This window comes from Aedes albopictus, chromosome 2, assembly GCF_035046485.1.
Source record: "Aedes albopictus strain Foshan chromosome 2, AalbF5, whole genome shotgun sequence".
NCBI lineage: Eukaryota > Metazoa > Arthropoda > Insecta > Diptera > Culicidae > Aedes > Aedes albopictus.
The window spans coordinates 147,245,976-147,269,242 of NC_085137.1; the positions used below are offsets into that span (position 1 = coordinate 147,245,976).

The window sequence follows — 23,267 nt, forward strand, 5'->3', positions numbered from 1 at the left end:
AGGTATTGCTTTGTATTACTTTCTGAATAAATTATCTTCTTTATTAATTTAAATGTCTATTGTTTAACTTTTTTTATTTTTCTAAAGAAAAAAAGCAAAACAAAGCTAATTCTAGTCAAATTAAACTAAATTTCGGCTATACTAGCTTCGATAAATCGAAGTTATACTAGAATATGTGTAAATCGAAGTTATACTTAGGGAGTATAGCTTGTATATAAACTAAGCTTGGGGTCAACCAGGCGAATAGTGATTTAGCGTGGGATTTATACTATTTAGTATAGATTTTTTCCAGAGTGCACATCTGTTCGTGCCTAAAGCCTGCACGGAAAATTCAAACTACCTAATATTTGGGTCGATTTTACTCAAAATTGAGTATATCGAATAAACTCGTTACCCAAAATTAAATTGTTTTCCCTCTCTGGCTCACCGATGTTGTCAAAAACCTTGACTCCAATAAGCCAATAAGGCAATCCATGGCGACTTTTCGCGATGGGGGTGACAGCCAAAAGTGTAAATACAGTGTGAGTACAACTTAACAGAGTTTCGTCAAGTGTCGTTGGTGCTTAACAAATTCCTTTGTGTTCAACTGTCACCCCGATCATCCGATGTCAAAAATACATGGTAAACAAAGAAAATCAGCTGATCGCATCTGTCTCATGGATTGCCTTTTTTGGGAAAATGTCGGTTTACTCAAAATTGAGTTGAATGAGGGGTCTTGGGTTGAATTAACCTACTCTTGAGTAAATATATTTTTAGCGGGGGGTAAAGGCAATCTACCTAGCGTGAGTTTAATCGATTTACAGTAGACGTTCGATAAGTGCAACATGTTTACGTTCCAGTTATACTTATGACACACATGTGGTACAAGAATCACTGTACAATTGCGCTTGAAATGAGCGCCATACTGGAAATTCTCTCAGTTCAAGTCAGTCTTGTTAGAATTTTCTTGACACTGCGTACCGTTGTGCAGGAATCACACTCGTATCACATGTCTGTCCGGGGTATTACCGAATGAAATTCGCTAACTGCAACGACTGACAGCCGTCAAACAGTAGTCAATTGCTGTTGGACGCAGCCAGAATGCACTCAAAAACATCGCAATGCAGCTGTGGGGCATCTGAAAAACATCGCAACTCTGTTGACGTTTCGTTTTTGACAGATAGCGGTGCGATAACTGCAAAATTGTTGCACTTAGCGGACTTGCAGTTAAAAAGCATTGCAGTTAAACCGTTTGCACCGAGCGAACGTCTACTGTACTCAAATTTTGGCTAATAATTGGGCCGAACTATGGAATTGCGTCAAAAGAACTCAATTTTGGGTAATTTGGCGGTTCCGTGTGGGTTTATTTATTGTTCGTACAGTTGAAAATCGGAATTTTTGACACGCGAAAATCCATTTTTCTCCTAAACCGTGCGTCGCACGTACGTCGGGCATAGTGCGCTGGATAGAGGGCCAGGTCCGCTATCCAGCGCACTATGTCCGACGTTAGGTTTCACGTATGGATTTGGAGAAAACTCGATTGTCGGGTGTGGGGAAACTTCGGGTTTCAACCACGACGATGAGGGCTCTTTTTCCGGTGAAAATAAAACGAAAAAACACGGCTATTTTTCGATTGACCAACTTCTTTTATTACCAAACTGTGGCGCCGCTTAACTACGAATGACATACACTGCTTTTGGTGGTAAACTCTACAACCAAGGGGTATAACAATGGTAAAATATATAATACTGCCGAAATCCAAGGGGCTATCAAATATTTCTTTTACTCACGCTTACAGCTCGGCCATCCTGTACTTCTCAACGACCTTGCCTAACCTAATCCTCCTCCAAATATTCTACTTCTTCGTATACAATGTCTGAATCATTATCTTGCTCTACTTTTTCTTGCTCTTCATCTGTCTCTTCTTCTTCCAAATACTCAACATCTTCATATTCAATATCGGAATTCTCATCTTCATTTTGGTTCTCAGCTTTTTGATATAATCGCATGTTTAGTGGATCAAAAATGCCTTCAAAACGTGTATTCGAGACTTGGAAGTTATCTAAATCAGCTATCACATAACGGTTGTTATCCAGCACCTTCTTAACCACATACGGACCCCGAAATTTTGGTTTAAGCTTGCTTCTTTCGCCTACTGTGTTAGTTCTCCGCAACATTACTAGATCTCCTTGTTTATACGTTGTATTATTCTTACAATGGCTATCAAATATGCGTTTGTTATATAGATGCTGTTTCCGCATATTTTGACTCGCTTCCTCTCGCAAACCATCGAGATCCCTACTGCTGTGGTCGTTTCGATCCTGCAAATATTGAGTTAGGTCATAATCGATTCGTCGCCTCTGGTTAACCCCAAACAAGAGAGTTGAAGCCGTCTTGCCAGTTGATCGATTTGCCGTATTATTCAACAAAAACTCTGCGTCAGTGAGCACTGTATCCCAACTTTTTCCTGACTCCTCTACCAGTTTACTCAGAAGTGGTACCAAAGTTTTGTTGTACCTTTCAACCTGACCGTTCGACTTGGGGCACGCTGTAGCAATTTTTACATGTTTAATCCCATGATCCTCCACAAACTTTCCAAACGCAAGAGATGTAAAAGCCGTACCTCTATCTGAAACAAGCACCTTGGGAGTCGAATAAGCATGAAAATACCCTTTCAACTCTTTCATCACTTCTTTGGTATTCGTGGTCTTAGTGGGAAAAAGTTTGATAAACTTCGTACTTGCATCAACGACCGCAAAAATATGCTCATTTTTCCCCTTACTTCGCTCTAACGGCCCAAGATGATCCACATGCACTACTTCGAAAGGCACTGTTGGTTTTTCAATATCTTGCAGAGTTCCATCATACCGTTTATTTCTAGGATTATACGCAATACACGTGACGCAAGATTTGGCATGCTCCTGTACCCGTTCACGCATTTTGGGAAACCAGTACGCCCTTCTTATCAGCTCGCACACTTTATCAACTCCAAAATGGCCCATCTGATTGTGGAATTTATTAATGACAGATGGTACCATTTTTTCCGGAACATAGAGTAAAGACTTTCTTCCCATGACCTTGTACAACACTGCGTCTCTAACCTCGTAGTCCTTTGTAGGTTGAATTTCGATAGAGGCAATGATCCTTCCAACTTCAGGATCCTGGAGTTGCGCAACGTACAAAGCATCTTCGAAAACGTTTGAACCGTAGTCTCCCTCTTCAAGTGCATGCACATTCGAACGAGAAAGAGCATCGGCATGCTGCATTCTTACCCCCGCACGATGAACAATATCAAACTCATATTGTTCGAGATACATAGCCCAACGAGAAATCTTCGGATTGACGTCCTTTTTCTCCAGAGTCTGCTTGAGAGAATTACAGTCAGTAACTATGCGAAACTTCATACCAAACCGAGGGGGCCGACACTCTCGAAGATGAAATTTTCATGGCTTGGAATGAGCGTGTACTGCAAAGAATGATAAGAATGATTTGAGAGTGCCGAAAATGAGTTTAGGATGACTGAGGATGATGAGAATGACGAGAATGTTGGGGAGATGAACAGAATGAAACAGATTTTTTTAGTGATTATTTTTGTTTTGACCGAGGTTTTGACAGACTGCTTTCAATTTATTCTCGATTTCCGCGATCGATTTAGGCAAATAAATAGTGTGCAGCAAGTGAAAATTTAGCATTTTTTAGAAGGGGTGACGGTTCCGGCAAGCTACATGGCTTTTGCCGGTACGAATGGTTCCGCGAAGGGTCCCGCTCAGAGCAGTAAGCGTCGAATGCCACCGGGAATGGGAAGTTTTTGGGGTCCGTGATGTCACCCAAGGGTGGTGCTCGCCGGTACGATCCTCTTTCGCCACCGCATGTACCGCAGGTACCCCACAATTCCATGACCCTTATAGTAGAATTTAGTAACGGTATTTTAATGTAAAATTTCCAGGGTAGACTGTAAGACGGCACTCATCAAATACACGTTTCGTACAACACCCGAGGATACACCTATATATGTATCCGACTGCATGTGACTTCGGGATATATTCTCAAGAAGTCTCGATTGCCGTCGACTTCCAAAGATGGATCACTCTGAAAGCATTGCCGTGGAACCGGAATACGACACCTGCTGCGGAACAGTTTCAGTGGCCAGTGCATTTGGTACGCGGGATTTCGATGAAAGCAATAGGTTTGGAGGAGATGGCACCACCAGCATCAAGCCGAAAGTTATTCACGGACAGAGCAGATCGCAATTCTTCGACGACATCGGGAATCACTTTAACTGAAGCTGCATATGTGAACGGGGAAGTCGCATCGCATCTAGGATCTTTTGTACATTTACCAGATGGAAATCGTGGCTATCGACGAGTCACCCTGCCATCAGCCTTGCGGATGCTCTGTGCTTGGTTCTGTGGTCAGTCTACCTAAGTAACTAGATCGTACAGAAGCCGTACAAGGTAGAGCTGTTCTTGGAACGTGACTTGCAGTGAATAGGAAGTTATGCCCCTGCAGGCAAGATGAAGGGACTTCCTTTTTCAATAAATATATGAGCCTTCATTATGACAAGTACAGTCATAGCACCACAATTATGGGTCAATTCAATTTTAATATAGCATGGTTAACTGACTGACTAATAATTTTACTGATTGTTTGAAAGAATATCCTGAGATTACAACAATATTTCAAAGCAAAAGTAAACAATTTTGAAGCAAACACATTGTCCGTCATCTAGCAAACCTACCTGGCGTACCTTCTTAAAGACGAATTCTGATAACTTGTTTGAATACCTATCTCATAAACAAGAAAAAACAATGAAAGCAAGTGTATTGTGCATCACCTGGCAAATAAAGAGGACTTGGAGAACCTATTTCAAAGTCACTGTTTCCAAAGTATCAGATTCTGAAATTGTTATATATAGCGTCACCTCGCCACTTGGGAGAACATGGTGAACCTACTTCAACCTACTAAGCAATGACAATTTATGAGTACTTTATAGAATTACTGTTTCAAACATTATTGGCGTCACCTCAAACTTGCGAGAACATGGTGAACACTCAGCAATCACAATTTATGAGTACAGCGGCCGTTCGCTCGTTGCAAAATGTTTACTTTGCAACGAGCGAATGCCATTCGCTAATTGCAACGTCACTTTGACACTAAAGTGCATCGAAATGCACTGACAGCATAACTGACAGCACGAATTTGACACATGCTTGCTTTTTAATTGCAAAAACTTGTCAAATTTTGCAATTAGCGGACTTGCAATTAAAAAGCTTTGCAACGAGCGGGTTTGCAACGAGCGAACGGACGCTGTACTTACAATAATACTCATGAACTGTTTCAAAAGTTATAGAGAAAAGTATCAGATTCAGAAATTGCTATGTAAAGCGCCACCTCACCACTTGGGAGAACATGGTGAACCTACTCAGCAATCATTATTTATGAGTACTTGAACCTACTCAGCAATGACTATTTATGAGTACTTACAAGAACTACTCATGAACTGTTTCAAAAGTTATAGGGAAAGTATCATTTAGAAATTGTTATGTATAGCGTCACCTCGCTACTTGGGAGAACATGGTGAACTTACTCAGTAATGACAATTTATGAGTACTTACTGTTTCAAAAGTTATAGGGACAGGTATCATTCAGAAATTGTTATGTATAGCGTCACCTCGCCAGTTGGGAGAACATGGTAAACCTACTCAGTTATCACTATTTATGAGTACCTACTTGAACCTACTCAGCCATGACAATTTATGAGTATTTACAAGAACTACTCATGAACTGTTTCAAAAGTATCATTCAGAAATTGTTATGTATAGCGTCACCTCGCTACTTGAGAGAACATGGTGAACCTACTCAGTAATGACAATTTATGAGTACTTTATAAAATTACTCATGAACTGTTTCAAAAGTTATAGGGACAGGTATCATTCAGAAATTGTTATGTATAGCGTCACCTCGCCAGTTGGGAGAACATGGTAAACCTACTAAGTTATCACTATTTATGAGTACCTACTTGAACCTACTCAGCCATGACAATTTATGAGTATTTACAAGAACTACTCATGAACTGTTTCAAAAGTTATAGGGAAAAGTATCATTCAGAAATTGTTATGTATAGCGTCACCTCGCTACTTGAGAGAACATGGTGAACCTACTCAGTAATGACAGTTTATGAGTACTTTATAAAATTACTCATGAACTGTTTCAAAAGTTATAGGGACAGGTATCATTCGGAAATTGTTATGTATAGCGTCACCCCGCCACTTGGGAGAACATGGTGAACCTACTCAGCAATCACTATTTATGAGTACCTACTTGAACCTACTCAGCAATGACAATTTATGAGTATTTACAAGAATACTCATCAGTATCAGATTTAGAAATTGTTATGTATAGCGTCACCTCGCTACTTGGGAGAACATGGTGAACCTACTCAGCAATCACTATTTATGAGTACTTACTTGAACCTACTCAGCAATGACAATTTATGAGTACTTACAAGAATACTCAATAACTGTTTCAAAAGTTATAGGAAAAAGTATCAGATTCAAAAATGGTTATGTATAGCGTCACCCCGCCACTTGGGAGAACATGGTGAACCTACTCAGCAATCACTATTTATGAGTACCTACTTGAACCTACTCAGCAATGACAATTTATGAGTACTTACAAGAATACTCATCAGTATCAGATTTAGAAATTGTTATGTATAACGTCACCTCGCTACTTCGGAGAACATGGAAACCTACTCAGCAATCACTATTTATGAGTACTTACAAGAACTATTCATGAACTGTTTCAAAAGTTATAGGGACAAGTATCATTCAGAAATTGTTATGTATAGCGCCACCTCGCAACTTGGGAGAACCTTGGAGAGAACATGGTGAACCTCATCATTAATGACAATTTACAAGTATTTTCAAGAACAAGCTTGAAAAACACTTCCAATAGCTGTTTCAAAGGTTTCAAAAGTTATTGACCAATCCAAATTCCTGTGTGGTAGTGGTTTGTGTTCAGATTTCCCGTGTTAATCTATCTGTTAGAACTTTGTAAACATCTTTTGTTCTCACGTATATGGATAGGCTTGCATTAGGTTTCGTGAGACATTTTTTTGACAACTCAATAGGAAAAAATATCAGATTCAGAAATGGTTATAGCGTCACCTCGCCACTTGGGAGAACATGGTGTACCTACTCAGCAATGACAATTTCTCGCGTTACATTTGAAAAGGGCCTATCCCCAGAACGTAAACATTGAGAAAAATCGATGCAAACATTTTCCATCACATTTCCTATTCGTATTTCACAGTTTTCGGATTTTTCAACATGCTTTTCGTTTTAATGACACAAGAATAGATGTATCTATGCTTCGATAATCAGTTTTGCATTAAAAGTTATCAAAAAAGTATGAAAAATTATAGATAAACATGTTAAGCTAATTTGAAAATTTTCACCCGGTGTACGCCTTATTGTGAGTCTTTCTAAAATTTTCTTAGCGTGGGTTGGTCCCCCGAGTGAGTCCGTTGTTGACATCGTATCAAGGCTTGGCCGTTTTTGAGAGAGAGAATTCTCGCTCTCGGCGCTCGGGCCGAGAGCCGCTCCGAAAATTTTCGGTTGTCGGCCCTTTAAACGAGAGGACCAACAAATGAAAACAAAATTTTACCGTTACTGGCCCATTTGGAGCACGGGCTTATGAATGATTGGGAAAAAAAGCAATGATCGGCCGTTTTGAAGGTGGGGTTTATTCTGATAAGATTAACGGTTAGGCGGGTGATGTTTGCACAGTATGTTGCTGTTGGGGGATGCTATGGAAAGGTATCAAAATCGATTTGTTTACATTTTAGGGATAGGCCCTTTTCAAATGTAACGCGAGATTTATGAGTACTTACAAGAACTACTCATGAACTATTTCAAAGGTTATAGGGAAAAGTATCAGATTTAGAGATTGTTATGTATAGCGTTACCCCGCCACTTGGGAGAACATGGTGAACCTACTCAGTAATCATTATTTATGAGTACTTGAACCTACTCAGCAATGGCAATTTATGAGTACTTACAAGAATACTCATGAACTGTTTCAAAAGTTATAGGGAAAAGTATCAGATATAGAAATTGTTATGTATAGCGTCACCTCGCTACTTGAGAGAACATGGTGAACCTACTCAGTAATGACAGTTTATGAGTACTTTATAAAATTACTCATGAACTGGTTTAAAAGTTAAAGGGGCAAGTATCATTCAGAAATTGTTATGTATAGCGTCACCCCGCCACTTGGGAGAACATGGTGAACCTACTCAGCAATCACTATTTATGAGTACTTACTTGAACCTACTCAGCAATGACAATTTATGAGTACTTACAAGAACTACTCATGGACTGTTTGAAAAGTTATAAGGAAAAGTATCAGATTTAGAAATTATTATGTAGTGTGTCACCTCGTAGCTTGTGCATCACCTGGCAATTTAAGAAACTTGGTGAACCTTCATAAAGACGAATTCTAATAATTTGGTCAGATTTTGGTGTCTGATAATTTGCATCTACTGGCAACTCAGGAGGGCTTGGTGAAACTTCTTAAACATAAATTCCTATAACTTTGAATAATATATCATAGTCTACTGCATAATTCAAAGCAGCGTACGGTGTGTCAGCTGATACAAAATTTGCTGAATAAGAGCGAAAAGTACATAGAATATAATCCCCTGCCTAAGCCCCAAACGGTCGCACACACTATTTTCGGATAAGTTCCAACCCACCAAAACACCCCACCACCATATGTTTTATTATTAACAACAACAATAACAATACATTTTACATTACATATTATTCATATATTTGCGGATACAGGCGCACGTTGCAGCGAATGATTTTAGCCCGCGCAGCAAAATCATGTGAAAAATTTGCTCAACAGTCGAGGTCCTTGTCAAATCTGGATAATATCGTATAATAAAAAGAAAGAAAATTTATTATTGTACTGTGTATTGCTATGTTTAATAAAAACAAAATCACATGGCAATTGTTTGCCTAACTCATCTGAAGCAGGGTTTGAAGTATATCTCTATTTAGAAGTTGATTTATATTTAAGACTCATAGTGGCTAAAGTATCCGTCATCAGTTTTTGTTTTCCACTCCTCATGTGAAATACAGTGAATATATTTTCAAAGCAAAACCGAGAGCAAAACAATTGTTTTGAATGAAAAAAACTGCTTTAAGATGATAATGATTATAAAGACTTCAATATCAAATTGTTCCACGTTAAAAGTGATGTTTGGCAAACTTAACCCGCCGGAGTCAATATGACCCCGACGATGAACCTATGAAATCAAGCATAACCAACGTATTCGAGGCCAGCGAGGTTGCGGCAGCAGTAGCGAAACTAGCCCGCTCCAAAAGGTTAAGGGGACACGTTACATCAATGAAATCAGCCGCCACTGCTTTTCTGTTTTCAAAATATAAATTGCAGACTCTTCTACCCTACTACGTTTGAACACAGATAATGAATAACAAAAAAATGGGTCATATGCTTGCTAACTTGTTGCAAAAGAAAATGTTATGATCAACTAAGCCCTGGTGGTATAAATGCGTTATAGTTAACAATAGTTGATGCTTCGTGTGAAAGAGCCTATCTACAAACAGACGGAACACTCTGAAAACTGTCATCGTTCACCGATTTAACGGTCTATTTAAAATTTTGATAGTTTGCCAACTGTCCATCCGCAGCGCTCGCATCGTTTCTGTTTAAATCTGAGTTAAGTTTAAGTTTGCTCACTACCGCCACCTAGTTGATGGTTGGCCAAACTAATCTCTATTAGCATTGGGCGAATATGATGTCGAGACTATGATTTGAATCGAACAATGTTAGTGTTTCGTCTGTTTGTCTGTGGCCGATCCATGTTGAATCGTCTGAGGTGTACTGTAGTGCTGTTGATCTTCCGATTGTCGCGCGGTCGGTTACCACCGCTAGCAGCACGCTGATGCTGTATACAGCAAGCGAGCTATTTTCAACATGTTGTACAGATTATAACAGAGTCTACAGGAAGGTTTAAGTGCTAAATCATTACCTTGAAATTGTTGAGTGGTATGCAGCATCCTTCTCTAGTGGAACCGGTTCTGAGCCAATCTTTGGACGTCTGACATGCGCGAATGTCTGGTCTGGACAATACTAATTTGGCACTTTTCAAGGCGAAGAATGGAATTCGCCACGAGAAAACTTGTCCGTTAACCCCCGAGCAAGATGGTGTGGCGGAGAGAATAAGCCGAACGGTCATCGAGAAAATCCGGTGCATGCTGGGCAAAGTTTGTTGTTCGTCCTTGAAAACGATTTTCGTGGGATACGCCGATGGCGCTAAGGGGTATCCTGTATACTGTCCAGTCAAGCGTGACATCCGGATCAGCCGCGACGTGGTTGTGGTTCAGGAAGGCCAACCGCCCGCAATATTTGGTCGATCTTGAGGAGAACCTGTTCATGGAGCTGTACTCGATGGATGAGCCGACTACGATGGGCGGAATACACCCGGTTGTGGAACCGAGTATCGATGAGGACGAGCACACTGATAACTAGATTAGAGAGCTGGCATCATCCGACAGTGAATTGGGAGATCCGGAGGTTGAGGATGCGAGCAACAATCCTGCGGTCCCGTCGCACCTCGGTATGCCAGCTGCTGAGCAGCAAGTGCTTAGTCGCAGCGCCTAATTCCAGGCAAGTATTCTGTTACGAATGAAGTGTACTCCCCGGTGGTGAGGTATTGCACAATCCACTACTTCCTGCCGCTGCCCAAGCAAGTCATTTGCGAAAAGCAATCTACGGGCTCAAACAGACTTCGGGATGTGCTACATCGATTTTAATCGAACTGGGATACGTAAACACCAATAAGCAGCAACCTTCGGATTGTTTCACAAAAACGTTGGCGAATCTGAAGCTAGAAGAAAATAAGAAATTAGATCCAATTAGCAGCACGTGACATAGTTGGCGATAAGAAATAAATTCTCATTAGTTTCTAGTCAACGCACCTAATTATCAATCTAAAGTTTAATGTATATTTTAACTCTTCAAAAATAAACCGACGCGCGCACTGAAATTTTGATCTGCTTTTCTTTTTTTTTTTGCTCTCCTGTTCAAAACAAACACTTCTGACACTGACAGAGACACTGAAGCCAAAAAGATGATGGAAAATGAGGAAGAATGAGCGAGGATGGATTTGGGATGAAAAGAATGGGTGAGAATGGGATGAGAATGGAAAAGTGAGCGTACACTGAAAGGAATGGTAGGCGATTTTTGAGAATAGTGATTCATCCCATGAGTGTCACCCCCTCGTACCAAACAAGTAATTCCGGAATCGCTGTAAACAATAGACAATCGCGAGGGTCTCCAGTTCAAAACTGTGTAGTCTTGACTCCGCTACAGTTGTCTTCCGACTATGGTACATAACCGGATGCATCAAACCGTCATCACTCTGTCGCTGTAGCAAGACACCACCAAACCCTGCCGAAGATGCATCGGTATGTAACTCGGTTTCCGCGTTAGGTGAATATATACGTAAAACGGGTTTCGAAATCAGTGCATTTTTTAAACCCTCCACAGCTTGGATATCATCGGCGGACATTTCGAAAACCCCATCTTCCTTGAGCAGTTCATATAGTGGACCTGACAGAACATTGAAACCCTGAATGAACTTTCTGAAATAGTTCACTAGACCTAGAAAACGTTGTAGGCTTTTTCGGGAAGAGGGAATCGGAAAGTTTTTGATTGATTCAATATGTCGATCACTGGGCTGAATTTGGTTGCGTTGCACATCGTAACCCAAATATTCTAGACGCGTTTTGAAGAATTGGCACTTCCCAAATTGTAGCTCCAAATGATTGTCTGCTAGCGTCTCCAGTACTTCTTTCAAAGTTTGAAAATGTTCACTAATAGTGTCCGATGCGATAAGCATGTCGTCGATGAAGACTATAACCCTTTCCTCTCTGATGAACGGCTCCAGAACCTTTGAAATGTACTTCACGAATATCGCAGGGGAGTTAGCATAGCCAAAAGGTAAACGGTTAAATTCGTACTGCCCGCTATCAGTCACGAACGAAGTAAACTTCTTCGATTGTTCGGTTAAACTCACATGGTAGAACCCATTTTTCAGGTCTAAGGAGGTAAAGTATTTTTTCCCCTGCAACTTCGCCACCTGATCCTCAATTACCGGCATAGGAAAATGGTTCCGTTCCACGATTTTATTCAAAGGCTTATAGTTCACACACATTCGAAAAGCGTTGTTTCTTTTCCTGGTCAAAACAACCCGAGACGTATAAGGAGAATCACTTTCGCGAATTATGCCCTGCTGTAGCAAATCTGTGATTATTTTGTCCAGTTCCTTCCTCTCAAACACACTAAGACGCTGTGGAGAAGTCGAAAAGATCTTATCCTCTTCCAAACGAATATCCGCATCATATGATACCAAAGGCTTATCGGGTTTTACACGTTTCAAATAACTTCGCTCCACGAGTCTTTCCAATTGAACACGACAAGACAACGTTTCTTCATCATCTCCCACGTCTAGGTCCATACCCAATGCAGAACTACTGGCTGACATACACTTCTCGTCAATGTTACCTAGCATAAACCACTCATATTCTGTCGAACGAACCGTTTTGTCTAGCATGAGGTGCAACCGTGTAATGCGATTATCCATCAAAAAGCTTCGCCCCAAAATAACATCAACCTGCATAGTATCATTACCCACAACCAAAAGGCGCACTTGTAACTTTCTACCCAACACAAACAGTGGTGCGTCGAATTGACCTAAGATTCTTACTTTTGAGCCATTTACTCCCACCACCTCCTCATTGTTTACATTCAGTATCAATCCCTTTGGTAACAATTTCAATTTGATTAAATTTGTATAGCTACCTGTGTCGAACAACGCCATCGCCCTGAAACGTTCACCCGCTGCTTCGATTTCAATTTCCTGCTGAGAATCCGGGTTCACCGTAATTTGATCGTCCGGTCCGGCTGCTTCGAACACGGCGTTGATAGCCGACCGCTTCCCTCCGTCGAACTTGTTGATGACAACTGGTTGCTGTGTCGGCTGTTGCGAAGTTGCAGAACGATCCGTACAAACGTCGGTTGAGTGACCCACACGAAGACATTTGTTGCACCTTTCTTTACGCTGTGGCTTTGGACAGTCCAGCGAGCGATGTCCAAGTTCACGACAGTTGTAACAAACCACGCCTGCGACCGGGGGTGGGGCCGCCCGAGGGGCCGCCGAAGGTACCGCTGCATTCACTTTCGGCTGTCGGAAGGTGTTAGACGGAAGCATCTCCATATTCGAGGCGATCCACTTTACGTGCTGCAATAGCTCAAGCGTCGATGTGTACTGCTTTGTAAGCAAACTGCAGTAAACTTTATCGTAACGCAATCCCTTGATTATGTATTTGATGGTGGCCGACACACTAAAATCGCTCTTCTGTGCGATAGCATCCACACGGTACACATACGCTTCATAGGACTCTCCTTTCTCAATTCTTACTGCTTCCAGCTCACGATGAATATCGGCCTCGTCATACGTTTCCGGAAAAGCAACAATGATGCGATCCTTGAACTGCCGCCAATTGAAAATCCATTCTTCATGTCGTCTGTACCAATTTGCTGCTGCACCGGCCAGCCGTGTTGATGCGTACAAAAGACACATTTGTTCTGACCAACCATATATCGCCCGGAAGTGGTCGATCCGCCGCAGCCACTTACCAACACCGTCTCCTTCTGCATATTCCGGAATAAGTCGTCCCACGTCATACGGATGCAAGTTCACAATTTGCATTTCGTTTCGAGAAGTCCCACCGCTCATCGTCTGCGTCGGGAGCTGGTTATCGCTATCCGTTTCGTCGTTCTCTTTCTCCTGCACGTTGTCCGTCGGCTCGTTCTCGGCGTCGAAAAATGGCGGATCGGTTTGCTTTCCGGCCATTTCCTCCTTCGTCTTCGCTGCCATTCGTCTCGTCAATGGCATCGTCGCGAAAATCGTCAAATACCGAAAAACTCGAATTCACTGTTCCGGAGAGCACCTTCGGGACACCGGGATCCCACTTCTGAAGCTTGTCGTGTCCGGACGGACACGGTGGCATTCCAATCCAACCTATTGCTTTTTTCACTGAAAATTTTCCTTGCTTCGCTGAACAACATGACGTTTTCTTCCAGCGAAGGCTTACGCGATACAGAAAATCGCTGAATTTCACACTAACACTGCAGAAAATCTGTCAACAATAACTCAATACACATGCATTTTCAGCGAAAAGATCTATTTGCGTGACAACAATCCACTCCCATGCCTACTGGGCGGCCGCCGTCAAATATCAGGATTGCCAACTGTCCGGCGACTGCTGTCAGTTTTCTTTGTCGCCGAATCTGGCGCTGGGTCTTCGGCGCGGAAACCCAAAGGTGGGAATAAAATTTTGGGGTTTGCGCGCAATATTCCGCCGGCCGAAACTGCGCAAACGAGGAAGATTGCACATGACGCAACCTACTCGTGCGAAATACTTTACAAGACTGAAGTTTCATTTCATCTTGATCGTTTGTTTCGTTTGCTTTGTTTATCCGACAGCGCATCACTGCTGCTATGCTATATGCCCTGTTAATCATTTTCTTGGTATCCCTCTCAATCCCTACATTCTCCTCCTTGCCTACTCTCTCATTTTAAAATTTTATTTTTTCCATCAACAATATTCCCTTCGTTTACGTTTCAATTTATTGTAGCACAAATTACAATGGCCTTCGTTCTAAAAACGATATTATCAATAATAACTATCACAATCATCCGCATTTCCAACCACTTTGTTTGTCACTTCTAATACCTTTTGTTTTATTGCTTATCGTCATGCCAATCTCTCCTCTCTTAACTTTCATCTCTCATTATCACCATCTCTCATCTCTTCTTTATTATTTCTCATCTCTCTTCTCTCATTTCTCATCATCATCATCACCATCTTTCATTTCTTATCACGTATCATCAACGATAACGATATACAACTAGCATTTTTTTTTGGTGACCACGGCATCATTTGTGACCGGCATATGGGGCTTTTCGTTTGTTGGCCTAGTTTATAGACGACCCCCTAGTTTGACAGAAGTCAACGTCAAAGTGACAGTCGTTTTTTTTTGTATTGTTTTGGACGGCGAGAGTGATTTCAAAAATATTAATCAATTTAATCAGATCTTATTGATTATTAGATGATGAGAATTAAAATTATTATTATTAATTGATATAATCGAGAATGTGAAGGAATCGACAAATCGGATGCCGCTATCGACGGTGCTGACGAAGATGTATTCAAACGGGTCCCAGTGGAGCCGATAAGGACAACCGTTCGTGAATGATAATTCTGCTCCAGAGGATTTACATGGAGAACTACGTGGACATGGAATTCAACGGCAAGATACGATCGAGATGTGTGTGCTGTGCCAAAACGGATGCAACATCGGATGTCCTCCAAGTGAGATTCCGACGACTACCTAACCGTCATCGATAATCTACACCGGGAGAAGCACACCTAGTCCAACATGAAGTCTCCCGGCAGCTGACGACAAAGCAAAACGGCGACCGATTAGTTTACGGAACGACGCCAGGGTCAGGTCTTTGGAAAGATATGGGGATTTTTGGGACTAATTTGTTGAAATCCAAAAGACTCAGATGCTTAACTGCAGTGCGACGACGAAACGGGTAGATGGGACATTGTGAGCACATTTACTCTGAAAATTTCTAAAACGTATAAATATATACAATTAAAAAATGAATTCTAGACCAACATGTGAAAAGGGCGGATATCCAAAATGTTAGAATCGAGAAAAACGCTTGCAAAGTTTCACAATCTAAAACTAATTCCTATTTAACACTTTGTGCGTGTGCACTCAATCTTTTTCGTTATTTTGGAAGAAAACATGATTGATTGAGTGATTTTATGCCAAAAAGTACAAACAAGCGTTTTTCCTTGAAGAAAATGAATGAAATGAAAATTACGCCCAAATAAAAACTCATTGATCATTACGCCCGACATGCTACGCCGCTTGGTCGCCAGCACTGGAATTACGCCTGGCCAATATTACCTAAAATCGATCGCTTTTGTTGTTACGCCCGAAGAAATTTTGTATCGAAATTGGTGGAACGCAATAGATTGTGAACCTAATCCACTGCAATAAATTGATTTTGAAGCTTTCTTAACTAAAAGTAACTAATTGAAGTTTATCTGACATTGGACAATGGAAGAGGAAGAAAATTTTCTCTTGACGTTGCCTATGATGAGTAGTAAAAAAAAAACAATGAGTAAAATGCAATGGAAATCAGATTTCGATTGAAATTTATATTCTAGCTCTTATCTATGAGCAACAACTCTTTACAGCAAAGGAGGGAGTTGTCCCTGCCATTGTCCATAATGCGCGTTGAAAAAAAAATATTGCTACAGTACCGATGGGGAAGCGCAGGCAGCATATTATGTTCCCAACAAGCCCGTGCACAAGGGAGGGGTTTTGGGGGTTAAACGCCTCTATACACAAGGCCTCCTCCACCCTTTGCTAAAATTGGATAAAACCCCTCCCTTGTCGCCTTTTCTTTGCACGGGCCTGGTTCCCAATATCACCTTTTGCTGAATCTACCTGCTGTAACCTATGCCGGTCAATAGATTTGAGACCATTCGCTAACATTTTTATCACTGAAGCTTTACCAGCTGCATATCATCCAAATATACTCTGAAAATATATCCTGAATAGACATTGAAGCCATATTATCGCCATTTATTGCAGTCAGTCAGCGACTTCACTGAATTTTACGATGTAAAACGCACGATTTGATCTTGGGCGTAACAACCATCCGTGCGCAACAAGAGCAATAAGTGCACGGCGGATTTCCACTCAGACATTTTGATGGGCGCCGAAGCACGACGTAATGACGAAGGCTTTTCAATAACGGTGTAAGTAGTTTGGGGCGACTTTAATCAAAAGTGGGAGTAAAAGTTTTGTGTAAATTTGATAAATATGAATGGCGAGATGCTGTTCTCGACTGTTTATTCAACAGTGTTAACAATTTTGTGCATTTTTGTGCTTTTTTTCAAAGGCGCAAGATCATTGGCGGAACAACCAAAGGAAGCGATCAAAATCAGATGTGGAAATCCGCCTTTATTTAAATTATTGTTTTCCAGAAGTGGAAACTTATTTATGAGCTAACGTCAGGAAAAATCATATGTTTATGAGTTGTTTCATCAAATTATGCTGAAAAGTGATTTGTTTACATTTTGGCTCTTCCGCCCTTTTCAAATGTTGGTCTAGAATTGGTGTTGTACTTCACAATTTGATTGGAAAACCAATGAAAAATATGTGCTAAATTTTCACTGTTGTATTCGTCCAGGGTTCCACAATATTTTTTTGTGTTTGAGAAAATTGCACTGTGCTTCGTGGCCATGCGGCGTTAGTCAATTTGGTTCATTGTGAGTGATGGTTTGATTTCCGCTCCAGTCGGGTTTCGTCAAACGAGAAATCTATGCACTGGTTCATTGGGTATTTCGTGTTATCCTGTATACCTAGTGTTGGTTCAGTCTGTACAAACCCTGGTTGAATGAGTCTTTTCTTACTAAAATTGAAAAAAAATCCTCAAATTGCATTTCACAAGGTATTTGTCTACTGCAATTCTAAAAAGCTAGAAGTAATTTTAAATTTATAGAACCTGGTAGATGGCATCGACTTTAAAAGTCGACTATACTTGCTTCACCTTGCAGTAAGAGAGGACTTGGTGAACCTACAAAGCAATAGTAAATTTCTGGAATAACTCCAGAAGTTCTTGGATAATACCGAATAACTCCAGATGTTCTTGGAGGATGGGATCGACTTCAAAAGCCAACACCGCTTGCTTCACCCTTCAGAGGGAGGACTTGGTGAACCTACAAAGCAACAGCGAATTTAAACGATGAACAAATATCACCCAAAAATTTCTGGAATAGCTCCAAAAGTTCTTGGATGATAGGACTGACTTCAAAAGCCAACAACGCTTGCTTCACCCTGCAGTGGGAAGACTTGGTGAACTTACAAAGCAATAGTAAACTCTGACCATGAACAAATATCACCCAAGAATTTCTGGAATAACTCCAGAAGTTCTTGGATAAGACCGACTTCAAAAGCCAACTACATTTGCTTCACCCTGCAGTGGGAGGACTTGATGAACCTACAAAGCAATAGTAAACTTTGACCATGAACAAATATCACCCAAGAATTTATGGAATAACTCCAGAAGTTCTTGGATAAGCCAACTACATTTGCTTCACCCTGCCGTGGGAGGACTTGGTGAACCTACAAAGCAACAGCAAATTAAAGCAATGAACAAATATAACCCAAGAATTTCTGGAATAACTCCAAAAGTTCTTGGATGATAGGACTGACTTCAAAAGCCAACAACGCTTACTTCACCCTGCAGTGGGAGGACTTGGTGAACCTACAAAGCAATAGTAAACTCTGACCATGAACAAATATCACCCAAGAATTTCTGGAATAACTCCAGAAGTTCTTGGATAAGACCGACTTTAAAAGCCAACAACATTTGCTTCACCCTGCAGAGGGAGGACTTGGTGAACCTGCAAAGCAATATTAAATTCTGACCATGAACAAATATTACCCAAGAATTTTTGGAATAACTTGGTGAACCTACAAAGCAACAGCGAATTTAAACGATAAAGAATATATCCCATGAATTTCTGGAATAACTCCAAAAGTTTTTGGATGCTAGGACCGACTTCAGAAGCCAACAACGCTTGCTTCACCCTGCAGTAGGAAGACTTGGTGAACATGCAAATCAATAGTAAATTCTGACCATGAACAAATATCACCCAAGAATTTCTAGAACAACTCCAGAAGTTCTTGGATAAGACCGACTTCAAAAGCCAAATAACATTTGCTTCACCCTGCAGAGGGAGGACTTGATAAACCTACAAAGCAATAGTAAACTCGGACCATGAACAAATATCACCCAAGAATTTCTAGAACAACTCCAGAAGTTCTTTAATAAAACGGACTTTAAAAGCCAACTACATTTGCTTCACCCTGCAGTGGGAGAACTTGGTGAACCTGCAAAGCAATAGTAAATTCTGACCATGAACAAATATCACCCAAGAATTTCTAGAACAACTCCAGAAGTTCTTGGATAAGACCGACTTCAAAAGCCAAACAACATTTGCTTCACCCTGCAGAGGGAGGACTTGATGTACCTACAAAGCAATAGTAAACTCGGACCATGAACAAATATCACCCAAGAATTTCTGGAATAACTTGGTGAACCTACAAAGCAACAGCGAATTTAAACGATAAAGAATATATGCCATGAATTTCTGGAATAACTCCAAAAGTTTTTGGATGATAGGACCGACTTCAGAAGCCAACAACGCTTGCTTCACCCTGCAGTGGGAAGACTTGGTGAACCTGCAAAGCAATAGTAAATTCTGACCATGAACAAATATCACCCAAGAATGTCTAGAACAACTCCAGAAGTTCTTGAATAAAACGGACTTTAAAAGCCAACTACATTTGCTTCACCCTGCAGTGGGAGGACTTGGTGCACCTGCAAAGCAACAGCTAATTTTGACAATAATCAAATAGGTACCGCAAAGGTTTTCTGGATCAACTCCATAATTACCTGGAAAATGCGATTGAGTTCGAAGGAGAAGAGAATTGTTTTTGTATAACCTTGCAATTGGAGGACATGGTGAACTTGTAAAATTACTGCTAAATCTGATTATTATAAAACATCTGCTAAGGATAGTGGGAGAACGTTTATGAAACAATTAGTGGTAACAAGCGCTATCACTTTAGATGGCGTTCCGTAAGAATGGTCATGTAGTTTTGGATATTTTCTTCACTTATTTTTAGATTGTGGTGTCCACCCACAATCACCTCCTTTACCAAACCTCCCCCCCCCCCCCGCCTCCCCTCCTTCATGCCCCTATTTACTTGTTTAATAATATTTTTAAAAATACAAAAAAAGAAAGCTAAAATAACGGAATAGTATACGTATCTAACAGAATAATGCATAGGTTAAATTTGCTGAGCAGCAAAGTGTTTCCTCCAGAGATGATTGCTTGTCATGAAACTGATTAGCCAACCTGATTGATGTCCTATTTATCAATGATCGGCAGGAATAACTGAAAAGGATAAAAACGAATCTTTAATATTTAGGTGTGTTTATGAAACATTCGGATACTATAATGCCTACCAAGAACAGGCTGCTCTCCCGCCATGACAATGAGACAATTACAACGCTACGCTCCAGTAGACTCAAGCATAGGGTGGGTTTGATATGTGTACCAGTTCCGGTGCCGCAAGTGCTGGTAGACACGGTTCGGGAAACGTGGAACATGCCACCGAACATCGGATCGACTGGATCGGCTTATATGTACTCGAGGCCACAGTCAAGTCCAGCGGCTGGCTCGGCAGGTTCGCCTGGCGGCACCTTAGGTGGCACAATGGCAGATCTTCTTTTTCTTCTTCTTATTTATGGATCTACGTCCCCACTGGGAGTTGGCCTGTCTCACTTCAACTCAGTGTTCCTTGAGCGCTTCCACAGTTATTAATTGAAGGGCTTTCTTTGATTGCCATTGCATGAATTTGTATATTGTGTGACAAGTACACGGTGTGTCTGGTAGAAGAAATTTATTACAAAAAAATAGGCATCGCTAATTTTTACGTTACGTGAAAATTGACGCTACTAGCTTTCATTCAAGCCCAACATCGAAATATTCCATCGGGGGAACATTTTCATACAAAAATTGAGAATGTTTGTTAAGTAGAAATAGGGATTAATTTGGAACCGTTCATTTTGTATGGGGAAAAACAGTATTCTGAAAAAGTTGTTCGAGATCCCTCGGTGGATTTTTTTGAGGGACCGTGCAAATGAAAGCTGGAAGCCTCTATTTTGAATAGCCAAAAATTTGGCGATGCCCATTTTTTTTTTATAAACCTTTCCCATACACACGCCGTGAGTACAATGATACACTATGCCCAGTCGAGAAAACTTTCCCGACCGGAACGGAAATCGAACCCGCCGTCTCCGGATTGGCGATGCATTGCCTTAACCACTAGGCTAACTGGAGACCACAACGGCAGATGGGTCACCGATACCCGGATCCGAATACAGCGGTGGATCGGCGTGCGGTTCCTGTGCTGCTAGCGGCTACGGTGGCTACTATCAGAACGAAAAGAACACAGCCGCCACATGCCACGGTCCGCCTACGGTGGGAGCAACGATGCTTCCTCGCAACCACCTTATCCAGCATTTTGAGAGATTATGACGCCGACGACGACAAGCAGGATGCAACCGCCGCCGCCGCTCCAGCTGATTTCCGGTGGGGTGAATCCATCCGCCGCTTTCGACCGCAGCCTGATTGAAACAAAATTGTAAAATATGAAGTAAAGCTCAGAAGTGGATGGCATTTCGGGAGTAATTCGCGAATAGGGCGTAATTAGCAAAGCAATAACAATGCGAAAACAACAACCGAATTTTGCTGATCAAATTTTAATTCCTATTTAGAAGTAATACAGTATAATTCAACTTAAATAAGGTTAATTGATACAGTTCTGACATAGTTTCTTGTTTTTCTAAGAACACTGCACGAATTTGATATTTTTTGCACTAAAAATTGCATTTATTTAATTACGCCTGAATTGATACCTGAGAATGCTAATTTCGCCCAATACTATGCGCCTCGAATCGATATCATTTTCAGAATCGCCTTTTACTATTCGCCTTGTTTATGATTTTGACAGAATTTCGCCATTTGCTTTCGCCGTGTTTACGTTTTGATTTCAGTTTCGCCTTCTACTATCGCCGTGTTTACGTGTTAATTTCAGTTTCGCCTTTCATTTTCGTAAACAAAACACCAAACAAAACAAAGGAGTAGAAGGCGTAATTATTGTTTTTGTTCGTTTGGAATAGAATGGGATTACGCCTTTCACTCAATCAGTGATTTTCAATAGTTAGAAAAGTGATATCAAGGAAACTTTGTGAGCATTTAGAAGACAAATCTAGCTTCTTTTCACTCCTGCAATTACTCAAATTGTGTACATTTTGTTGGTTACGGCTTTTTCGCTAATTATTACGGATTTGTGTTTCGGTGTCTACTTCCTTGTTTGTCAGCTAGTTATTGTGGAAGCGCGTGTAGAAAACTGCTTTGCAAATTTGAGAACCATGCTCTCAAGAAAGTACCACAAAAATATTGGAAGCTTACCTTGGTACACATTCCTGTTTTGCAGCATGCGTAGAACAATTTGCGGATTTCTGTTCCAGGGGAATTCGTTTTCTGTGGCTCTTACTGGCTGATCATTTCTCTCACGATCTGCACTGGTCCATAATCATCTATAATGAACTTCAAAACACCATTTATTAGCAGATAATGCTTCACTCTACTTAGTAGGTTGTTTACTTACCTCGACGGGAAACTTATCGGGGTCCTCGGTGTAACGGAATCGGTTCCGGTAATGCGATTCCAGCTGCGTTTTTATTTCCTTCACATTGTCTTCTATTCGCGAACATCTTCCGATCAAAACAAAAACATAAACACGCTGAAAAAAAATCAAAATAAAACCGAGGGGGCCGTTCACGTATTTTAAAGTAGATGTCAAACCAAGGGGCTCGCGGATGAAAAGACCCCGTATCAATTAAAATGAAAAGACCCCGAAATTAAATCGATTTTTTTCCTACTGTTTGATCTTAGTATTTATCTTTGGTATCATCATCGTCTCTCATATCTTCTTCGTTATCTCTCTTCTCTCATCGTAGTCTCTCATCTCTCATCATCATCATCACCATTTCTCATTTCTCATCTGTTATCATTTATTTCTTATCTCTTATCTCTTATTTCTTATCTCTTATGTATCATCTCTTATCTTCCATTTTTGATCTCTCATCATTATCTTTCATCTTTCATTTCTCATCTCATCTTCATCTCTCAACTGTCATCTTTCATCTCTCATCTATCATATCTCATCTTTTATCTCTCATCTCTCCTTTCTCATATCTTATTTTCCATTTTTCATCACTCATCATCATCTTCATCTCTCAACTCTCATCTTTCATCTCTCATCTCTCCTTTCTCATATCTTATCTTTCATTTTTCATCACTCATCATCATCTTCATCTCTTATCACCATCATCTCTTGTCTCTCATCTCCAATCTCTCACTTCTCATATCTCATCTTTCCTCGCTCATCTATCATCATTAGCAATCATCAACATCACAATCATCCCTATTTCCAAACACCGTCTTCGTCAGTTTTATTAC

At 40.8% G+C, this 23,267-nt stretch overlaps 1 long non-coding RNA gene across 1 annotated transcript; it reads right to left on the reverse strand.

Moving 5' to 3' along the window:
• Positions 1 to 5,776: 5,776 nt before the first annotated feature.
• On the reverse strand, positions 5,777 to 10,694 carry LOC115259654 (uncharacterized). The gene is made up of 3 exons (XR_009997510.1): positions 10,043 to 10,694; positions 8,010 to 8,910; positions 5,777 to 6,623 (listed from the first exon to the last, which is right to left on the reverse strand). It is a non-coding gene; the product is annotated as an uncharacterized LOC115259654 (long non-coding RNA).
• Positions 10,695 to 23,267: the final 12,573 nt, after the last annotated feature.